Source organism: Castor canadensis, chromosome 2 (genome assembly GCF_047511655.1).
Source record: "Castor canadensis chromosome 2, mCasCan1.hap1v2, whole genome shotgun sequence".
NCBI classification, from domain to species: Eukaryota; Metazoa; Chordata; class Mammalia; order Rodentia; family Castoridae; genus Castor; species Castor canadensis.
In genome coordinates this window covers 2,760,089-2,779,613 of record NC_133387.1, presented here as the reverse complement: position 1 = coordinate 2,779,613, position 19,525 = coordinate 2,760,089, and the positions used below count along the sequence as shown (strand labels likewise).

Here is a 19,525-nt window from a genome sequence, read left to right as displayed (position 1 = left end):
CTCTCTTGCAAACTCTCCTGTCGCTTTGTGCTTTCAGCTTTCTGGACCTTGTGTTTTAGATGTGTCTCTTGTAAATATTATGCAAAGTCCGGTCAGATAAACTGCTTTTTTTTTTTTTTTTTTTGCAGCACTGGGGTTTGAACTCAAGGCCTCACACTTGCTAGACAGGTGCTCTACCACTTGAGCCACTCTACCAGCCCTTTTGGCATTGATTATTTTGGAGATAAGGGTCTCACTTTATGGCCAGGCCAGTCTGGACTGCAGTCCTCCTATTCGTGCATAGCTGGGATGACAGGTGCATGCCATGGCACCCAGACATGGGTTGAGATGGGGTCTTGTGAACATTTTTGTTCAGGTTGTCCTCTAATCAAGAGCCCCTTTTGGCTAAGGTCAAGTGTAGTATCTATTCTTATCAGTTTAACATCTGATACATCCTCCATCCAAGGACAATATATTAAATGGACTGTTGGAGCAGGGAGATGGAACAGAAGCTCGCTCCGCCCACTCCACACATTGACCTGGTATTATAGTGGCAGCAGGAATAGTGCACCCCTTTGAGGATTTAAAACAAAAAAAGGTCCTCCAGGATCTCTGCCTCCTGAGTAACTAGGATTACAGGCCTGAGCCCCTGTTCCTGGCTTACTTGGTGTTTTAATCTTAACCTTTTCATGGACAGAACAAGAACAAAACTCTACACTAGCTATGACATGATTTTATAGTTATTTAGATGTATCCTCACATTTATTTGCTTCTTGCCTAGTTATTATGTCAGATCTTCAGTCAGGGTTATTTTTCCTCTTTTTGAAGTACTTCTGTTGAGGGAGGTTGCCAGCTGAGATATGAGACTCTAAGGCAAATAGCAGGAAGCAATGTTTTATTGTGCCAGCACAGACTCAGCGGACTCGTGTTCAAAGGGGTCTCACCTTATATACCCTCGCAAGCAGGTTACAGAGCAAAAAGCAAGGTCTAATCCATAGATGTTATGTAGCAAGGAGGAGGATCAGAGGAAAACAGTCTAGGCCTGAGTCCTGAGAAAAGAGCAGGGAGGTAGGGATGGCATAGCAGAGAGACAGAACCTGAGAAATCTGAACACAAGGAAGGTCATGTGGCGCTGGGGAGGGGAAAGTCACGTAGCATTAGGGTGAAGTAGCCAATAAAATTAAATATAACCATATATGGATCAGACCTTGCTTTTTGCTCTGTAACCTGCTTGCAAGGTTATAGAAGGTGAGACCCCTCTGTTCTCAGGGCTCAGCCTTTGGACACGAGTCCACTGGGTCTATGCTGGCACAATAAAACATTGCTTCCTGCTAATTGCCTCAAGAGTCCCACATCTCAGCTAGCAAACTCCCACAACATTTCTTGAGGGTTCATTACTGAGATTGCAGAGATGGTGAGTTGTCACTTCCCTTGTCACCGGGGTGCATCCCCCAAGAACGCCAGGAGGAAATCCTACCAGGCGCTAATAGACAGCTTGATCTGGAGGGGATTCATCCTCCCTGCAAGTTGGGGTGAGGGCCTCGGATGCACAGTGGAACCCAGTGAGGTGCAGGAACCAGTGAGGGGAAGGGTGTACTGCTCATTAGACTGGTAAGAACCCGGGTTCAAATTCAGACCTGCCACAGGAGGCAGAAGGGGAGCCTGATCACCTCCCAAAGGGACAACCTAGTAACCTCCATATTTGGGGTAAAACCATGTCTCTCAGGTTCAGGGACTGGTATGGAAGTACTGTGCTGTGTGAGAGTGTGTGAAAATGCGAGCTGAGACACAGCCTAGCTGTAAAGTGAGTGAGGAGTCCCTCCTGCTCTGTGTCCGTCTGGCTGTCTGGTAACGGGAAGAGATGGGTGGAAATCAGAGTGAGCACACTCCCTTGGATTGTATGATTAATAACTTTAAAAAGGGATTTAATGGAGACTATGGAGTTAACTCCTAACAAGAGAAAGGTCCTTTGTGAAGTAGCTTGGCCTGTCTTTGGTGTAGGATGGCCCTCGGGTCATCCTAAAACTGTGATTAATGAAGTTTACAGAGTAATTGTGGAAAAAGAAAAAGCACCTAACAACTAGGAGAATGGGAAAAACCAATAGGCTAAAACTGGTCTTCAAAAACCAGACTTTGTTGTCTATGTTCAGGTAGCAATTTATTGGGCAGACTGAGGAGAAATCAGAGTCTTTCAGTCTTGATGGGTAGCTTTGGTGCCCCAGTTTGCACATCTTCACCCAAAATGGGCATCCTGAAGGAGGACTGAGGCTCAGTACTAACTGAGCTCTTACAAAAATTAACACAAGAAGGATGGACTTGCACTGATACATAAGATCTTGTCTGACTTGAAAGAAAAGGAATGTTGCAGAAGGGTTGTGAATGTAGAGAGAGGGAAATGGAGAAATGGAAACAAAATTGGGATGAGGTCTTCATGGATAAAGTGAAGAGAGAGAGAGGGAAAAGAGAGAGAAAAAATAAAATGTCATGAAATGTTTGGAGACAGAAAAGGATAAAAGGTTTAATACACTCCTTCAGTTGAGTTATGTCTTAAAAATAAAAAGTAAATTAAAAACTTTAGGATTATTAAAATATGCCAAAAATACTAAACTTGCTGGTACCTTTACTTCTGAGGAGCATAAACAGGGAGAACCTACCTAAAAGGGTAAAAATAAAAGGAGCAACTTTGACTGTTGCTGGAAAAAAAACTGTTCCAAAAGGTTGGTGCAGTAAGCTTGGTCTGTATTGAGACAGTCATGAGATGCTTATGTGTCCCTTGCTAATGGCTGGTCAGCTTATGCATCCATCTAATGGTGTGCTCACAGTGTGTGTGTGTAAACATCTTCAAAATGGTTCTTAAAATGCTGCTATAAGGTTAATATGGTACTCAAGTAACAAAAAAAAAAACCAGGGTATTTATTTTAAAGATCTTTGTTATAAATTGCTTAGGCTTTTTACACATAAATATGTAAACATCTTGAGAACAGTTCTTATTATAGAGTCAATGTAAAAATTATTACTCTGTTCTGCTGCTGCTGCTCTTTAAGTAAACAGGTTTTCAAACTTATTTCAATCCGGGGTTTCAATTCAGGGGTTAACACTGGCTTAGGCCAGAGGGAGAAAAAAAAAAAAAAAGGAAGAAGAAGAAGAAAAGGGGGACCACAGCAACAAAAATCTTGGAATTTTGGTAGTTAAAGAAATGACCTTCACATGTTTCATTCTGCCATAATTACAATATGGAATTTAATTCTCTCTTATAATACAGGGGTCTGTTGACAAATGCACTTTCTATAAATTGTTTTTATAAAAAAAGTAATTTTAAGGTTGCTTTCTTTCTGGCTTTTTTTCCCCATACAAATATAAGGTTCTAAGTTAAAAGGTTTTATAAATTAATTTCAACAAGTAACATGATATTAAAGATACTATTTTTAAAAGGAAAAGGAAAAAAAATACTTTGGGATAAAAAGAAAGAGATAAAGACAAGCTCCCCCAGGGGATACAAAATAAGTTGTCATAAAGGTACAAAGTAAGTTGTCATAAAAGATGGAGCTTATAGATACTTATGTAAGTGATTAAGTTGATTAAAATCCAGTTACATTAAAGGTTTTATAAGATCAAAATTTAATGTACTGATGTTAAACTAAAAACTTAATTCTCTAAGCTCATAACAACAAGGCTATCTTTAAAATATTATATTGTTCTTGATAACATTTACAAAAAAATTGTCTTAAAATGGTTTTCGTTTTGTCAAAAACAACCTGGTGCAACAGGTTAATCCACAAATTTGGCAAGACAACAAGAGGCAGCTGAGCACAGGGAGAACCACTGCACTGATATAGGGTTGAGACAGATTTACTTATGTAAAGCAAAGTAAAAAAAAAAAAAAAAGACCAAAGTGCACCCTCCAGATAGGATAAAAAAACAAACTCAAAAAGGAGCACTACACTGGAAGTCAAGACCTCCAGTTTTTACTGGACTCAACAGAGTGAAGGTGTTAGTCCTACTTTCCACATGTTGGATGGAGGGAATTTTTTGCTCTGAATGGCCAGATGGGACCTGCTATTTTAAGGGGGCTCCACTGACTACAGGTTGGTGGGATTCTGCTGTGTGTCATGAGCCATGTATTAATGTCAACAATCTGGGATGTGATCCCTTATCAACATCTGAGCCATGATTCTTGGCCACTGTATTTCCTGACTCCACACTTAGTCCCCATAAATATTTACCTGTGTTCTCTGGTGATTTTTGTTGGGGTTTACCTACTAAGGTAACTGAGTCATGTTCATTTAGGAGTTGGTTTATGTTGGAGTTAACAATGAAGACAGCCATGTTAGGATTAGACCCCTCCCCCCTGCAGATGCTTACCTTTATCTCCCTGGATAGATACCAAGGACAGTTGGGCAGACAGCAACCTAACTACAACTTATCTTTCTTGGTTGCCCAGCAACAATATCCCTTAGTGACCTTCCTGGTACTTCTCCCCCTATAGCTAGCCCAAGCCTGTGTATGGCAATGAGCTCTAGCTCTCTTGCTGGGGTTTCCCTCCACGGGGCTCCTGCCTAAACAATAACCCCTGTACTGGTGTTTGAGCCATCTCTCTGCCTCTTCCATGCCTCTTATTTTCTAACAGTTTATATAAAACTTTCTAGATGACCTCATGGTTAAACAACTGTTGTCTTGGGTGATTCTAATACAGTTGGTCCTCTATATGTGTCTGTGACTGGGCTATTTGGGTTTACTAAAACTGTTCTTTCCCCCTACAATTGATAAGGTTTTATGTTTTATTTTATTTTTTTCCTTTTATTTATATGTGCATACAACATTTGGGTCATTTCTCCCCCCTTGATAAGGTTTTAAACAACTGTTGTCTTGGGTGATTCTAACATAGTTGGTATCCTATATGTGTCTGTGACTAGGTTATTTGGGGTCACTGACACTGTTCCCCCCCCAAATGATGAAAAAAAATCTAAGGTTTTACTTCAAGAACAACTAAACTAATATGTATATATAACCTCTATAGAGTTGCGATGCTGTTGCTGGTTCCTGTATATTAAATATATTTATGTTTTTCAAGTATATCAAGCCTTCTAAAATACAAAATTTAGATGAACACAGTAACAAAAAGTTAATGGTACTGATATACTGTTCTGTTAGCTGCTAAACTGTCCATCAGAATTTTAACCATGACTCTTAAGTTTTTGTCATTACAGCTCTGATCCTTCTGGGACATTTACAATCAAGTCCATGAAAAAAAAAATGACTCTAATAACTACTTAGGTGTCAACCAGATTAGCTTTTCAGACATCTGCTTTTGTTAGATTTTGTTTTGTATTATTGTCCTTGTCTAGAAGCCCACTGCCTAAGAGCCACTCCTTCTAAGCCTCTTTATTTAAATTTGGCCAAAAGGGTCTAGTTGGCACTGACTCCAACCTGATCTACTTGTTACTCCCTCCCAATATGGGACCAAAACCAATCAAACAAACAACATCCAGGAAAAAACAAATCCTGACAATGACCAATCAAGAAAGATCTTCAGTCTAAGGCCATATCTCCCTGAACACACCCAATCTCATCTGGTCTCAGAAACTAAACAGGATCAGGCCTGGTTAGTACTTGGATGGGAGAAAGATCTTCAGAAGAGACTGCCCAGAGACAAGCAGTTTGGAGACAAGGGGGGAATGCCATCAAAGTTCCAGTGGAGTCACTGGTGCCAGACCTCTCAAAAATACCCAAGGCTGAGAGGAATGAAGAAATGGTTCTTATGCATGTGTGGCTATCTGGCATTAAAGCCCTTCCAGACACAAACTCATATTTTTAGACAGGGTCTTCTACTAAAATACAGACAAAATAACTATTTTTACTGGCTCTAAACATGTCCTTTGATGCTTAAAGATGGTGGTTTTAACTCTTCTAAACAATGAGTTTTCTTGGACATAGATACAAGCAGTATATGGTTGCCAAGGTAATTCTACTCAGTTAAAAAAAGACTGGATAAAAAATAAAATAAAATATCCAACAATTAAAATCCCTTTCGTTGTTATCTTGTCTACTCCCACCGCAGTTTAAAGTAGCAGAGATTGCTCCTTGGCTCCACCACAGCCAAGTCAAGCCAGCTTCTCTCGAGTGGGAGTGCGTCCCTGATCCAGCTCCACCATGCCGGGTCACACCCCAGAACCTGAGCGCCCTCCCTCAGCACGACTCTGCTTTCCAGCAAACAACAGGGGACCAAGAACAACTGAACGACTGGAAGCTAGGAGTCAACACTCCAATAGGACAAACAGGTTGTTTTTCACCTCAGTTATCTCACTGTCATGCATTGTCACCCCTTGTCTGTATCTGCTGCTGTCGTTCTCACCCTAGTCTTCACCATAGGCTTGGCAGAAACTGCCCCGCTGACTGGACTCACGGTGGAAGGTTTTTATTTGCTCTCTTCTATCTCTTTTGAGCAGGATGCATAATTACTATTTATTGTTACTGGTCTGGTTTAACAAAGGACAAAATAGGCAGCTCTCCTTCCTAAGGGGAAACTGCCCCTAACTACACCTGTGACACCTGTGACTCTGTAAATTTCACTGTACTTAAGCCACCTATTAAACACGGAGAAAAGTAATTAGTATAAAAATAGACAAAAAGGGTCTTGACCCTGAGCATCTGATGCACCTCAAATCAGTAACTGTTACCCATGAGAGTTCCTCACACTAAGTTTTTCACTCCTTTTATGAGGAGATGAAAAATGAATTTTTCCATCTCTGCCAAAGCTAAAAACTTGTTCCTTTCACTGGCTGAGTCTATAGTCCAGACACTAAATGTCACTTCATGCTATGTTTGTGGGGGAGACCAACATGGGAGACCACTGGCCTTGGGAAAAGGATGACTAATTGCCTTACATGTAATGACGTTATAAAACTACAAACCCCTAAATCAAGATGATGCTCTTTGACCCTAAGTGGGTCCGAGCATTAACGGTGGGGAGTAACGTAGCAGGGCGGAGGATCAGAGGAAAACAGTCTAGGCCTGAGTCCTGAGAAAGCAGCAGGGAGGTAGGGATGGCATAGCAGAGATAAAACCTGAGAAATCTGAACACGAGGAAGGTCACATAGCACCACGGAGGGGAAAGTCACGTAGCACCAGGGTAAAGTAGCCAATAAAATTAAATATAACCATATATGGATCAGACCTTGCTTTTTGCTTCTGTAACCTGCTTGCAAGGGTATAGAAGGTGAGACCCCTCTGTTCTCAGGGCTCAGCCTTTGGACATGAGGCCACTAAGTCTGTGCTGGCACAATAAAATGTTGCTTCCTGCTAATTGCCTCAAGAGTCCCGCATCTCAGCTAGCAAACTCCCGCAACAGTTATATTTAATTTTATTGGCTACTTTACCCTGGTGCTACGTGACTTTCCCCTCCTGGTGCTACGTGACCTTCCTCGTGTTCAGATTTCTCAGGTTTTATCTCTGCTATGCCATCCCTACCTCCCTGCTCCTTTCTCAGGACTCAGGCCTAGACTGTTTTCCTCTGATCCTCCTCCCGGCTACATTTCCTTTAGAGTCTTTTATTGTGTGTTGTTTGCCCCATTTTTGTTCATCTGAGTGTATCTGTATTTTACCTTCATGATTGAAAGATAGCAGCATCCTCAATGGGCAGCTCCTCTCTCTGCACTTTGAAGACATTACTCCTCTCTTCTGGCTGCTAGTTTTGTTACTGGAAAATCTTTTAATACTATAGTTGTCATTGCTTGGTAGGTGGTGAGTTTGTTCTCCCTGACTATTTAAAATATTTTAAATACTTAAATTTATTGAGGGATAATTCACATACAATGGAACATTCCCTTTTTTTGGAAATATGTTCTCACTATATAACTAAGCTGGCCTCAAACTCATGATCTTCCTGCCTCAGTTTGAGATTACAGGCATGTGCCACCACGTCAGGCTAAATGGTCATATTTTTAATTGTATGATTGAGCCTTGATAATTGCATATATCCTTGTTACTGCTACCATAATCAAATGCAGAACACTCATGTCATGGCAAGAATGCCCCCTCTATTCCTGCACAATCTGTCTTCCTCACCCCCACCCCAGGCAGTCTGTTGTGTGCTGTCTCTAGAGATGAGTTTTGCCTTTTTAGAATTCCATATAAATGGATACATGCTATATACTCTTTTGTAACATCTTTGAGATCTATCTATAATGTGTTTATTAATGGTTTGTTTTTTCTGTATTACTAATACTCCATTGTATAAACGTTACAATTCACTCATTCAAATATTGTTGAATATTTAGGCTGTTGCTAAAAGATTGTGTTGTGAACATATAAAACAAATCTTTCATCGGCAGACCTTTCATTTCTCTTGGGTAAAGGCATAGGAGTAGAATTGTTGAGTCACAGGCTGAGTCAATTTTGACTTTCTAAAAACACCGAACTGTCTTCCAAAGTGGCTGTTTTGTGTTAAATTTCCACCAAAAATGCATGCGAATTATAGTTGCTCTATGCCCTCAGAAAAACTTGTTATTTTCTCTTTTTAGTTGTAGACATTTTAGTAGCTGTTTATTAGAATCTAAATGTGATTTTAATTTGCATTTCAACAATGGTGTTTATTGGCTGTAGATATACCTTCTTTTGTGCAGTGTCTGTTCAAAGCTTTTGATCATTTAAAAAATTGGGTTGTTTGTTTTCTTATACTTTGTTCATTTTATTCTCATAATTTGAACTCTCATGAGTAAAAGTGTCTGGCTGCAATCCTCAGGCAGTACCTTGCTTTCTCTTTCTCTTAATGGTGGCCTTCTCAGAACACTCTTTCATCTTTAGAAGCCTGACTTTAAAAGAACATTTCGAATGTTCTTTTATAGTTTATTTTCTGTTCCATTGAGAAATCTCAGGAAATCCAAATGTTCCAAGGATTTTTCTCTTAGAACTTTACAGTAGCAGTTTTCATATTCAGGCATCGAATGCATATGATGTGGATTTTGGGGTGTGGCCAGGGTTGAGGTTCATTTTTTTCTGCATAGAGATACAATTGTTCCACGACACTTATAGGAATGACTTTCTCCTTTCCATTGAATTACATTTCTATCTGTTGAAAATTGATTGACCACATATTGTCTCTCTTCTGGAACCTATGCTTTTTGGTGTTAATTTTTTGCTTGTCTCTACCATGCTGTGTTGACTATTATAGCTGTAAAATAATTCTTAAAATAATGTAAGATAAGTCTCCTCACTTTTTCTTTTTTTCCCTTTAATCAGTGTATTTATTAAAAACATAGACGGATGGTCCTGTGCTTAAATGTCTTTGTGGTTGTGTGCTGACTCCCACAGATCATAGTGATTTGCCAGGGACCCTTCACAAATACCCTCTGGACAGAAGTGAGGACAGGAATGACCGACAAGATGGTGACATGTCACACGCAATCCCCTTAAAACCAACACAGGTTGGACAGTGGAGTCACATTATTGCTAATTACACCCATGCCACAACGCTGAATACCACAGCGTAAGAGCTCCCTGGGGCCCCAGGACGTCCTCCATTCTCCCCAGTAGTTTACAGTTTAGCCATGAAGGGTGGTCACACAGCCCACCTTGTCCATAACAAGTAGGATTTTCAGGCCCAGTCGATCAGAACCTCTTGCACCATCTGGGCCTGATCACTTGCAGACAGGAGGAGAAGCTGGAGCCAGGTTCATCCCACTGAGCACCATGTGTGGTGCCTGGTCTTTAGAGCTGTTGCATTTCTCTAAGACAAGTGCAGTGATGGCAGCAGGCTCATGAAGATGAGGAGTTCCATCTTCAGGTCCACCTCCTCCGGGTCCTGCTTGGGCTGGAGGCCCTCTGTCAGGGGCATCACGGCTCTGCCTCCCCAGCTTCCAGCCGCTGTTCTCTGCTGTCTCCTCCTCTGGGCTGCTTCCTTGATCTTTTAAAATATTGTTTTGATTGTTCTAATTGTTTGGTTTTGCATACATCTCAGAATCTGCTTTACTTTCTTTATCAAGCCTGCAGAGAATGTGACTGGGCTGCATTGTCCCTTAGTTGATCGCTAGGTTGTTGGGGGGCCGGCACCTGGGTGCCACTGGGCTCCAATCAGTGGACACAAACATCTACCCATGTCTTTGGGCCTGTTGGGAGTGCAGTGACAGGACTTGCATGCATTTTATTAAATTTATCCTTCGGTATCTCATGTTTTTAGATACCATTCTATTTTAAATACTTTCTATTGTTAATTTTTAAAAATAACCTTGTATCTGTCAATCCTGCCAAATTCACTTAGTTTCCTAGCTTTTTCTCTTTTGACTATTCCTAGGATCTGTGTAGGTACACAGTTATGCTATATGTGAACACAAGTAGCTGTAGTTATTGCTTCCTGAGCCTTGTCTCTTTTCTTTTTTATAATACATTTTCCCTTTTTTATTAGTATATATTGATTTGTACAAAGGGGTTTCATTGTGACATATACATATTATATATATATATATATATATTACTTTGATCAAATTCACACCCTCTATTAATCTTTCTTATCCCCTCTTATTCTATTTTCATATATGTGTATAAAGTATTTTATCATTTTCATCCCCCTTCATTCTCTTTTATCACCCCCACTCTCAACCACCACCTCCCCTCAAAAAGTTCCTGCTTTAAACTTGTTTCATTCTTTTTTTTTTTTGGTGGAGCTGGGATTTTGAACTCAGGATTTTGAGCTTGTAAAGCTTGAGCTCACAAATCAGGCGCTCTACTGCTTGAGCCACATACCTTTAGTCCATTTTGCTCTAGTTATTTTGGAGATGGGGGTCTTTCAAACCATTTGCCCTGGCTGACCTCAAACTACGATCCTCCTGATCTCAGTGACCCAAGTAGCTAGGATTATAGGCAAGAGACACTGGTACCTGGTACCATTCATTTTTTATTAGTGTATATTAATTGTACAAAGGGATTTCACAGTGCTGTTTCACACATGCATATATTAAACCCTCTTTATTGCTCTCTGTTCCCTGTTCTCCCCTTAATTTACAATAGCTTTCAGTGGGAGGTCTTTTCGTTTCTTGCCTTTTACAATGTTGGAAAGAAGTGGTGAGAGTGGATATCCTATCATGTTCCTATTCTTAGTGGAAAAACACTGTTTCCACCATTAAGTGTGTTTACTTCAGGTCTTAATTGTGTTGTGGAAATTTCCTTCCATTACTGGCTTTTTAAGAGTTTTCAAAAATTGTAAGAATATCAAAGAGGTGATATTTTCCTACTCATCGCATCATATTGGGGGACGTTTGACATCAATATGGCTTACCTTTGGTCACTTCTTAAGACCTCATCTGTCATGTCTTGCCACCTTAACTTGACTAATTTCCTCTTTTTAGACTCAGTTTATGAGAAATGATATTAAGGTTAACTCATACTCAAGGGGAAGAGAATTAAGATCTGGAGGGAGAATTATCAAAAAATTCACGGACATAAGTGAAAACCTCCACAGGAGTTAATTAAATATTTTGGGAGATATGCTTGGAGGCTATTAAAGTATCCTTTATTTCTTTAAAAATGCCCTGCTCATTTCAGCATTCATCTACAGACTTTACAGCAACTATTACTGTGGTGTTGCAACTGTGACTTCCACTTCCCTCATTCATTTTACATGATAATGGAACCCTTTCATCAGGAAGGTGTTCCTATTTCTCCATTTATGAGCTACTCATTTACTTGCATTACTATAAAGTCTTGGATATTTAGTTTATTTTTGTCTTTGAGTTATAATCCAGAGTCATTGTTATTTCATGGCTCAAATTTTTCCAGTTTTGGTCCTTGGGAAGTTTGTGTTTATTTTTTTTAAAGCATGTTGTTCTCTAGCATTTCAAGATGTTGATCTTGCCTAAACTCAGGATTAGTCACTTTCCCCAAAAGCCCAAGTTCCTTTTTATTAGAAACCAAGATCTGGGTGCCATGGCTGCAAGGGTCACTGCTCCTGGGGTCACTTACTCCTGGAGCCAGCACCCCTGGGACCTCTCAGGGGCAAGAGCAATGAAATACATGCATATTAAACTGACACACTGCTGTGATTGGAGGAAGTTTGTCCCCCTGAACTCACACAGGTGTTTACTCCCCAACATTCGATGATAATGGTATCAAGAGGATGGAAACTTAATCCCACTGGTGTTTAGCATGTGGTCTTGGGAAGTGATTAGATTAGGCCTTTGGATCCTGGTGGCTTTATTATGAGAGGGAGAGAGGCCATGCAGAGACACACACGCACACACTCACACCACGATGTGGTGCAGACTAGGGATGCCTTGCCAGAGCCCAAACAATATTGTTTGGGTCTTGAGTTTCCAGAACTGTGAGCCAAAATAAACTTGTTTTTTTTAGAAAGTAGCCTGTGGAGGTTATTTCACAATAGTAACAAAAAGCTCGCTAACATACTCATGTATTCATACATACCCAAACTCATTTCTGTATGCATTTATCTGCATATATATTAAGGTAAACATGAACTTATCTCTTTATCTTAGATTCAAATTCAGCACCACAAGTTTCACTCATGCATTCCCCCTTAGATTATTGTAATCATTTTCTCTGTCTTCTGGTTATTTACATTTTAATTACTTATTTGCTCAACTTTAGTATGTACGTTAGGTGCTCTCGGAATTGCTGATCCATATCCCTGTGAGAAAAAATTACCAACTGTGTACAGTGCCTATACGCAGTTCTTTTTTTCTTTAGTCTTAATGTACCAGTCCCATACCCGTTTTTCAAAGTTCCTAATCTCAGTCCCTTCTCCACTCCCTACAGGTGGACATGGCATGCATTTGGAATGGTTCTTTTATGTGTTGCAGTCTACACTCCATCATGCTCTCCCAATATCTTGGTTGACTTTAAAATTTTTTCATACAGTGAATTTTGTGATGTACAGTTACTTGGGTTTTGAGAAAATCAGAGAGTCGTGGGTCCACTGCCACAGTGCCATAAGGAATAGTCTTACTGCCCTCAAATTCCCTTGTGCCAACCCTTTATAATCAGCTTCTCAACACCAAACACCTGGCAAACACTGACCTGTTTTCTATCCCTATGGTTTTGTGTTTTCTAGAATATAAATGAAACCACACAATATATAGCCTTCTGAGTCTGTAGATAAATGTATTTAAAATTCAGCCATGTTGCTGTGTGAATCAATAGTTCACTCATTATTATTCCTGAGTTGTATTTCATTTTATGAATATACTACAGTTTGTTTACCCAGTCACCTACTGAAAGATATTTATCATTTCTGGCAAAGATAAATAAAGATGCTATAAGCATTTATACACCAATCACAAACATTCACAGATTTTTGTGAACGTAAGTCTAAGTCTTCGGTTCACTTGGATAAAAACCTAGAAGTGGCATTGCTGGATTGTATAGTAAATGTATTTTTAACTTTGTTAGAAACAGCCACATTTCCCAAAGCAGCTGTATACCTTTTCATGCTCATCAGCTTTACAGTTAAGTGTACCTTATTTACAGATTTATTACACGTGGTTTTGACTAAGTGCAGTCAAAAAATAATAAATTTAAAATATCAAAAGAGGCCAGGCATTGGTGGCTCATGCCTGTGATCCTACCTATTCAAGAGGCAGAGATCAGGAGGACTGTGGTTCAAAGTCAGCCTGGGCGAATAGTTTGAGAGACCCCATCTGGAAAAAAAACCCCATCACAGAATTGGAGAACATCATTCTGAGTGAGGTTAGCCTGGCCCAAAAGACCAAAAATCGTATGTTCGCCCTCATATGTGGACATTAGATCAAGGGCAAACACAACAAGGGGATTGGACTTTGAGCACATGACAAAAGCGAGAGCACACAAGGGAGGGGTGAGGATAGGTAAGACACCTAAAAAACTAGCTAGCATTTGTTGCCCTCAACGCAGAGAAACTAAAGCAGATACCTTAAAAGCAACTGAGGCCAATAGGAAAAGGGGACCAGGAACTAGAGAAAAGGTGAGATCAAAAAGAATTAACCTAGAAGGTAACACCCACGCACAGGAAATTAATGTGAGTCAACTCCCTGTATAGCTATCCTTATCTCAACCAGCAAAAACCCTTGTTACACCTTCCTATTATGGCTTATACTCTCTCTACAACAAAATTAGAAATAAGGGCAAAATAGTTTCTGCTGGGTTTCGAGGGGGTTGGGGGGAGAGGGAGGGGGCAGAGTGGGTGGTAAGGGAGGGGGTGGGGGCAGGGGGGAGAAATGACCCAAACATTGTATGCACATATGAATAAAATAAATAACTAAAAACAAAACAAAAAACAAAACAAAACAAAACTGAAAACCTTAAAAAAACCAAACCAAAACAAAAACCCCATCATAGAAAAGGGCTAATGGAGTGCTTCAAGGTATAGGCCCTGAATTCAAACCCCAGCACCACAAAAAAATTTTTTTAAAACCCAAAATTTTAAACTCCTGTGCACATTACACAGCTCAGTTGATTAGGAGAGGCTCTGTCAGTTGGCATTATTGTTAGTTGTGTTGAAATCATTGGGTGATCTGCTGTGTTGTTCCCTACCCTTAGTTTTTTGAATACATGCATCCCCAAAAGCAAATAGTGCCCCAAAAGCATGATAAAATTACGGCAATCCTCCAAGCCAAATATGGCACATAAGGCACTCAGTTTAAGTGATAAAGTGAAAATCTGAGATGTGTTGAAAGTCGGCATGTCCTTAGCAGAAGTTCCCATAATGAAACAAGCATCCGCAGTATTTGGGATAAAGAGCATGAAATGAGTCATGGGCAAGCAGTCTTAATGCGTCAACAGTAATTTTTGTGACAGCAATGTAGCCTCCTGTGTGTATGATACAGGGAAATTTGAGTCCTCAACTCTATGTGTCCTGAGCATTACTGGTTCTTCCTCAGCGGGGTCTCCTTGGGACCATAGATCCATGGATACCAAATGACCTACTGCATATAAGAGTTTTAGATACTCTGCATCCTCATTGGCATTTTTGCTGGTTTTTAACTTTAACTGTTCACAGTGGTATCTCACTGTGGCTGTATTTCCATTGCCCTAATGACTAAGGGCATATATACAACACACTATATATGTACATACAATAAAATGTATATATTTTCATATTCTTATTTGCCATCTGTATATCTTCTTGGGTGGTTTGTGTGTAGATATTTTGCCAGTTTTAAGCATTAGATTGCTTGCTTTCCTATTGAGTTTTAAAAATTCTTTGTTGTATATTCTAGATACTAGTCCTTTATCAGATATATGATTTGCGAATATCTTCTCCAAGTCTATGCCTTTTCTCTGTTTTATTGAGACAAGGTCTTGCTATGTTGACAAGGCTGGCCTCAAACTCATGATCCTTCTACCATAGCCTCTCAAGTCTGGGAATACATTATACGTGGACACTTTCCTTTGTCTTCATAGTGTCTTTCAGAGCAAAAGGTTTTAATTTTGTTCTGTGTTTTCTTCATCATCTTACCTATTTCTGCCATTCCGAGGTAGCAAATACTCCCAACAAAGCCTTAAACCTCCGCAGGTGTCTGTCTCTCCCTAGATTCCCAGTACTTGGTTGATTTGTAACCTTGATTCTCTAGGATCAAAAGACCTGCATTTTTTCTGGTTGTAAGCATGAGAGTGATGCTCCTTCTAGCTGTGTATCTTTGAGATGGAACTGTGAATTTCTAATCTGCGTGTATGACTATTCACTGACTACTTTATTTCAAATGTTTTTTGGCTTTAGAAATTCCACTGCATATCCTCTATTTCCTCATAGGGATGTTTTCCTTAATTTCTTTAGCATATTTATAATAATTATTTGAAATTATTTGCCTGTTACCGCCATCATCTGTCATGTTTTCTCCTACTATGAGTTATATTTATTCTGTTTCTTCATGTCACTAGTAGTTTTTGATTAGATGCTGTACTTTGGAGATTTTTATTTGATTGAGTGAATTTGGTTATCTTCTTTTAAAGAATACTGACCTTTGTCTTGGCAGGTTATTAAATCACTTGATTAGCAATAATTTTCCCAGGAAGGTTTTAAAGCTGCTAGGAGGTGCCAGAGGAATCTTTACTCTGGGGCTGCTTTATTCCTGCCACTACTGCGACCCTTCCTGGATCTCTACTGACTATCTGGGATATTCAATCAGGCCCTTTCACTGTGTCTCCCAGGCCGTGTGAATTCTCTGGGAGTTGTTCAGCTTACAGATTTGATTATTCCTATTGTACTTTTTTCAGTCTTCTGGAGATTCACCTGTAATAATTCAAGGTAGCTCTTTCTCTGCATGGCACCCCCATTACTGCCCCATGTCAGCACCTCCAAACTCTGATCTTGTCACCTCCAGCCACTGAGCCCAGTGTTTTACTGAGCTTCCCTTTTGCCTCATGGTCTAGAACATGCTTTTAGGCAGAAAGCTGGGCAATGCATCATAAGGCCACTGTCTCCTCTTTTTGGGCTACAGTTCTGTGGTCCACTGTTTGTGGGTTTTCCACCCCCTCAACTATATCCAGTTTTCAAGGTGTTCATAAAATAAAGAGAATTCTGTCTCCCAATTATTTTATTATGGCCAGAGGTGTAAGTTTGCTTTGGTTACTTTTAATATCTTCCTTTCTTTTGATGGTTCTGGGGTTTGAACTCAGGGTGTCATCCTTATAAAGCAGGTGCTCCATTACTTGAGTCACGCCTCCTGTCCTTTTATTTTTTTCTTTGAATTTTTTTAGTTTCAGCACATGTATCTAGATGTGGATTTCTTTTTATTTTCCTTAAAAATGGTTCCTGTACCTTTGTATTTGTCTTTTATCAGTTCTTTCACTGGACACAGATGAAAATCCTAGTTACTCAGGAAGAAGAGATCAGGAGGATTGTGGTTCAAAGCCAGCCCCTAGCAAATAGTTCACAAGCCCCTATCTCAAAAAATGATTCACAAAAGAAAAAAAAAAAAGAAAAAGAAAAAAAAGAAAAAGGGCTGGTGGAGTGGTTCAAGGTGTAGGCCCTGAGTTCAAGCCCCAGTACCAAAAAACAAAACCTCAGAAACTTGTCTTTTTAAGTATTTCCTGCTCTCTTTTTCTCTTCTCTCCCTCTGCCACTCCAACAATGCATGCTGTCTTAGTCCATTTGCACTGTTATGCCATAGTCTGCATGTCTTACAAACAGAATTTGTTCCTGACAGTTTTGGAGCTTAGAAGCTAGAGGTCAGGTGCCAGCAGAATCAGTGTCTGGTATGGCCCATTTCCCAGGAGGGAGGGGAAGGGCTCTCTGTAGGGCCTCTTTTACAAGGGCTCATCTGCATCCATGCAGGCTCTGCTGTCATAATTTAACCACCTCCCAAAGACCCCCCACATCTACGCTTTGGGTGGGGATAGGTTTCAACATACAAAGTTTTTCTAGAGCACCTGTTTGACATTCTCATCCATATTCTTCAGCTCACTCTCTCTATACGCTATAATCTGGGTAATCTTTTCCCATCTACCCTGACTCCAAAATTCTCATAAATGTGTCTCATCTGTGTAACTTTTCCTTTGGGTTTTCTTACTGTAGTAATTGAAGCTTTAAAAAAATGTTCTATATGGTTCTTTTGCCTGCAATAATTCTTTTTCCTATGAAGTAATTTTAAAAACTTAAAAGTTTAACACTGAGTAAAAGTAAACTTTTCTTGGGAGCCACCAGAGGATATGTTGGTGATGCCCATTTCTCGTACTTTTGGGTGCATTTGTTGCAAAAACTTTCTTCCTACATGTTCATTCCAACAATCAAAATCAAAACATTAACCTTTTCATATTCTTCCCCTCTCATCTTCAGACCCTACTCAGTTTCATTAGTTCTCTGAAAAATTCAGTTTAGTCAGTGCTGTAAGTGGTTGTCATGACTCTTCTTCAGTCTGGAATTCTGCCTCACCCCTTCCTTGACCTTCATAACTTTGATGCTTTTGAAGGCTATAGGCCAGTTACTGTGTAGACCATTCTTCAATTTGAGTTTGCCCTGGTTTCTCCAAGATGAGTCTGGTACATGAGTAGGTATCTTTGATCGGATTATCACAAAAATGATGCTGTTCTCTTGCATTCTGTTAGTGGCACACAGTTTTGTCTTATTCCATGACTGAACATGTTTCTTTTGATCAGTTAAGATGGAATTTCTAGTTTTTTCTATTGGAAGTTATTCTTTTTTAAGTAAACACCCTCCCCGCCCTGGACGAATTGTTTTTGTAAAAATTTCAATTAATTCTTTTATTTATATTTGCTTAGACACATGGTCGCCTGGTTCAGTTTTTTATTCTGTTATTGTCCTTGTTTAATTTGAAGCTATCTAACCTCTGATCTAACCAGTGGCAGTCCATTAACTATGTCATTTTGATATGTCAGTTACTATTGAGTGCCTCCTTTATTTCTGGAAGGAAGAAGCCCATCCAGGATCATCTTGTACTTTCCATGCTATCGCCCTAAAATCAGGCATTTTCCCAAAAAGAGTTGGTTTCCTTTAGGGTATGGTATTTAGAAGCCAAAATTGAGGCACTAGTTGTTCTTACTACTTGTGGGCTGTTGTTTTCTAGGCCCTCCTGGTGGACAGAGGTAGGAAGTGCACCCACCCGTGTACACACAGAGGCATAGACACATTTATTATCTACAGGTGAGGGAGTCCTGTTACAACATCCGTCTTTTAAACCCTACACTAGTTAAGAGTAACCTCGCTTAGGACAGCATAAAGATATGGCTTCTCGCCAAGTGTTTTAAGGATTGTTCAGTGCTCTGAAATCAGACTGCTGCACCAATCAGAGGTCATTTTTACCACAGGCAATGTTGCTTCATACCACAGCTGACACTGCACCTTTATCAGGTTTCTGGAACAAGTCATAAAGTTAACCCAAAGTGAAACCGGGCAATAAGGAAAGGAGCTTATTAAAGTACATGTTTAAAAATTTTTCCAGTGGATGTCTGATTTTTAAAAGTTTATAGAGATGCTAGCCCTAGTTTTTTTAAGGTTGTTTATAACTGAGATGACTGTCTTTCCTCAGATAAAACATGGCCAAAAAGATTCACTCTTGTCCTAAAAAAAAAAAAAAAAATCACATCAGTTTTAGGTGATTTGTAACTCTGCTCTATATAACGATCAAATTATTGCATCATTGTGAATTTTTTTGAGGCATCCTTCTCAAGACCACCACTGAAAGCATCTTGAAGACATCTGAGTTGGGCATTCTGTCCTGCATAGAAAAAAAAAGGCATCGAGTTCAAGCCATCTAATGTGTTAATGTGCTGATGGAGCCCTAGTTATTCAATAAGGTCCCTTGCAAGGCTTATTTTTAATGGGGGAGGGGAGCAATGATTTTACCAGGTTGAATTAAAAGACAATTTTTTTTGGAGACAGGGATTTTGCCAGATAGAATTACAAGATTTTTTTCTAAAATCCACCGATTTTTGGTTCTTAGATGAATACTGCTTAGGGTATTAATCCAAGAACACTTAGGGTCCCCACCATATTTGAGGGAAACTTCAAGCACACAGAAGTTGGCCGTTCTACATTTAACATTTTCTCGGCCACCGTGAGCCAGGGTGGATGACCTCATCCCACGCCCTGCCTCTCTCCGTCCCC

At 39.8% G+C, this 19,525-nt stretch overlaps 1 non-coding gene across 1 annotated transcript; it reads left to right on the top strand.

Moving 5' to 3' along the window:
• The first annotated feature begins 361 nt into the window (after positions 1-361).
• On the top strand, positions 362-555 carry LOC141420943 (U2 spliceosomal RNA). The gene has a single exon (XR_012445666.1). It is a non-coding gene; the product is annotated as a U2 spliceosomal RNA (small nuclear RNA).
• Positions 556-19,525: the final 18,970 nt, after the last annotated feature.